Source organism: Atta cephalotes (genome assembly GCF_000143395.1).
Source record: "Atta cephalotes unplaced genomic scaffold scaffold00002, whole genome shotgun sequence".
In the NCBI taxonomy this organism is placed as follows: Eukaryota; Metazoa; Arthropoda; class Insecta; order Hymenoptera; family Formicidae; genus Atta; species Atta cephalotes.
Window position 1 is genome coordinate 3,490,561 of NW_012130066.1, and position 3,439 is coordinate 3,493,999.

Sequence of the window (3,439 nt, forward strand, 5' to 3'; positions counted from 1 at the left end):
TTATATATATATATATATATATATATATATATAATTTATATATATATATATATACACATACATACATAATAGAATTTATTGCATTTACAGAAAAAGAAACGTGGAAAGCCATAAAACCGGATTATTTGGCTTCATGGACTTTAATTTGTGGATTCTTTGTTTTGGTTTTTAATTTTGTTCTTCTTGAGACGTAAGTATATTTATTTTTTTATATTTGTTCAAAAATAATTAAAGAACAATTGAAAATAAGAGAAAGAATAATTTATACATTATTTAAGAAAGCAAAACTTGATTTTAAAAAACTTGATATTTTAATTGTTAATTTAAAAACATTGATGTACATCTATTGTAAAATAATATTAAAATTAAGATCATCAATTGAAATCTTGGTTTACTAAATAAAAAGTTTTAGTTAACAAATATATGTCATCTTTTTTCGTATAGTCTTGGTACTTCTCTTACCATGGATCAATTTGCTTGGACTAAAAAGGAAGCGCTATATTATATGGGAATCCTAATGAGCGTTGGAGCTGTAATAGCCTGTATTACATTTACTATGATTGGACCACTTTGTAAAAAGTAATTATGATGAAATTACAATCTTTTTAAGATAAATAACTAATATTTAAACAATAAAAATATTATTTTATCGCTATATAACATTTATGATTTATAAGCAGATAATATCTCATTTTATATGCTATTAAATAAAATACGTACTTTTTTATAGATTTGCAGAACGTAAAGTAATGTTATGGGGCGGATTCTTTTTTATGGTGATTGGACGAGTACTATGTATCCCATGGGGTTCGGATCCTCCTATAATTGGAGATTTTGGACGTGAGTATCTCTCTATTAAATAAAAAAATATTTTTTAAAATTGTATATTTTTATACTTAGCATGGATTTCTTTATGCATATTATATGACAACTTTATAATGGAAGTATTTCAATATCTTGTAGCATATAATAATATCACGACAGATGCCAATGGTACAGAAATCGTAGGATGTCCTATTACTCAAGAATGGTGTCTATATACTCCACAAATCACGATTATTCAATTTTTGATTGGTTACACCTTTACCTCTATAGGTTATCCTATAGGAGTTACTTTGATGCAAACTATATTTAGCAAAATTCTCGGCCCGCGTCCACAAGGCGTGTGGATGGGTTTAATGACAGGTGCGGGTTGTGCATCTCGCGTTTTAGGTCCAGTATTTGTGGGCTTCATTTATACTCGCTTAGGAACATATCATACTTTTGGTATCACTGGCATAATGCTAATCGTTTCCATGTTATGGTTACAACTTGTAAATAAACGTTTGATTGCACCAGAGCTAAAGAAAAGTAATGAAGTGCCGAACAAACAAGAAAAAGATGCCGAAATTCCATTAGTTCATTTAAGATCTAATAATACTCAAACATCGCGTGAAACTGTATAATTAACGGAACATCAGTTCGTAATTGTGATAATTCAAACTGTCTTGCCGGAAAAAATTATCTTTTTGCAATGTGCAGTCAATTTTTTTTTACGTAAACATTACAAACGTTGTTTAGATAACAATGCAAATTAATTTATATTTTTTATAAATGTTTATACAAATTACATTCTTTAAATGTATAGATATTTTATAAAAATTTTATACAGTTACATGCTAAATATGATAAAAAAAATAGATCTCAGAGTAATTATAACAATACTGAGATAATAATAATAAAGAAATCGTTCATAATTGCTCAAAACTTTCTAGTGACACAATTTAAATTTTATTAAATTTTTTATATAAATTTATTTAAATTTACTAATGTTATATTGATTATATCATATTACAATATGATAATGATTAATTATAATATGACATTAAATGTTAATGAGACTTGGATTATGAAAACTTGCCATAGATAATGCAAATGATATTCGTGAACTATTCTTCCATTACTTTTTGCTTGAAGAAAAGTTATAACTTTGAAATATTGAACAATTATTAGTATATTAGGATTATATTTTTAATATTATAGTACTGAATATTTTTAAGGAGAATAATACGTATGCATGTACAGATAAATACTAACATAAAAATTGTAAGTTTTATATACACTGAAATCTATTTCTCTAGCATTTTTATTGATTGCAAAACAAAAAAGTAAATATCTAATCTGTATTCTATATGCATTTTTATATACTTATTCTCGTTTAAATATTAAATTTACGTTTATCATTTTTGAAGATTAAAATTTATATTATATTTAAGAATTCGAATAATGTACAAATTCATAATAGAATAATAGAATAACATAATAGAATAACATATATGAGCGCCATTATATTTCCTGAAATGTAGACTTATCCATTTTAGCTGAATTTCTTATATGATTCATCTTTTCTTTTTTTCTTTTTACATTAAAATAAAAAATGAAAGATGAACTTTGCACAGTTCAATTAAAAAGAACAGAGTTTAAGAAAATAATATACAAATAAATTAGATCGTAGTAAATAGCAGATGATACGAAATTTGATTGTGTATTAAGCAATTATCAAAGATTTATTGACGAATTGAATTCTTTCTTAAAAATATTTTGTTACTAATACAATAACCATTTTTGTTCGAAATACATTTAGACGTTGGAATGTTCATGAGATTGTAATATTTATAAATTGTATTATGTTAATTATTTATATAAGTTTAACATAAATGCAACATAAATCAATGCAAGAATGTAAAAGAGGTACAGTCTACTTTTTATTTTTTCATATAACTTGAAGAGCAAAGACTGACCTAATTAAATATATAATTTTATATAATTAAAATTTTATAAAATTATTTTACAATTAAGAAATAAATAGCTGATATTACACAGCAATAGATATTACTGCTATCTACTATTTAATTTTTTAATAAATACTTCAAAAGACAATATGAAAAATTGTGAAATAATTCACATTTTTTATCTTTAAAAAGTCATAATTAAATATATTTAATACAGTTTTGACAAATAGTTGAAAAAATTGAATGAAATATAGTAAATTTTAGAACATAATTGGCATTATAAAAAGAAATATGAGCTATATATGTTTTCAAAGTGCAATTAAATTATAAATATATAAATCAATGGTTAATATTTTTTAAAGATGCAATATTTTAAGGTAATATATAGGTAACACTAAAAATTTGTGCAAGATGATACGTTCAAACATTTCATGTAGATTTTTTATTGTACTCGATTTTAATAACAAATATTTGGATGATCAAAAAATTGTTAACATTGCAGAAACGGCAATCAAAAGTTAATATCTGGTTAAATCTGGTACAATAATACTTTCATTACATAAGAGAAGTATATAAAATTAAAAGATTAATATATTTTTCTCACACACACACACACACACACACACACACACACACACACACACACACACACACACACACACACACAC

At 24.2% G+C, this 3,439-nt stretch overlaps 1 protein-coding gene across 1 annotated transcript in view; it reads left to right on the forward strand.

Moving 5' to 3' along the window:
* The window catches only part of LOC105620298 (ras-related protein Rab-11A), a 14,250-nt gene that overhangs the window by 155 nt on the left and 10,656 nt on the right, over positions 1–3,439 (forward strand). The window lies entirely within an intron of this gene.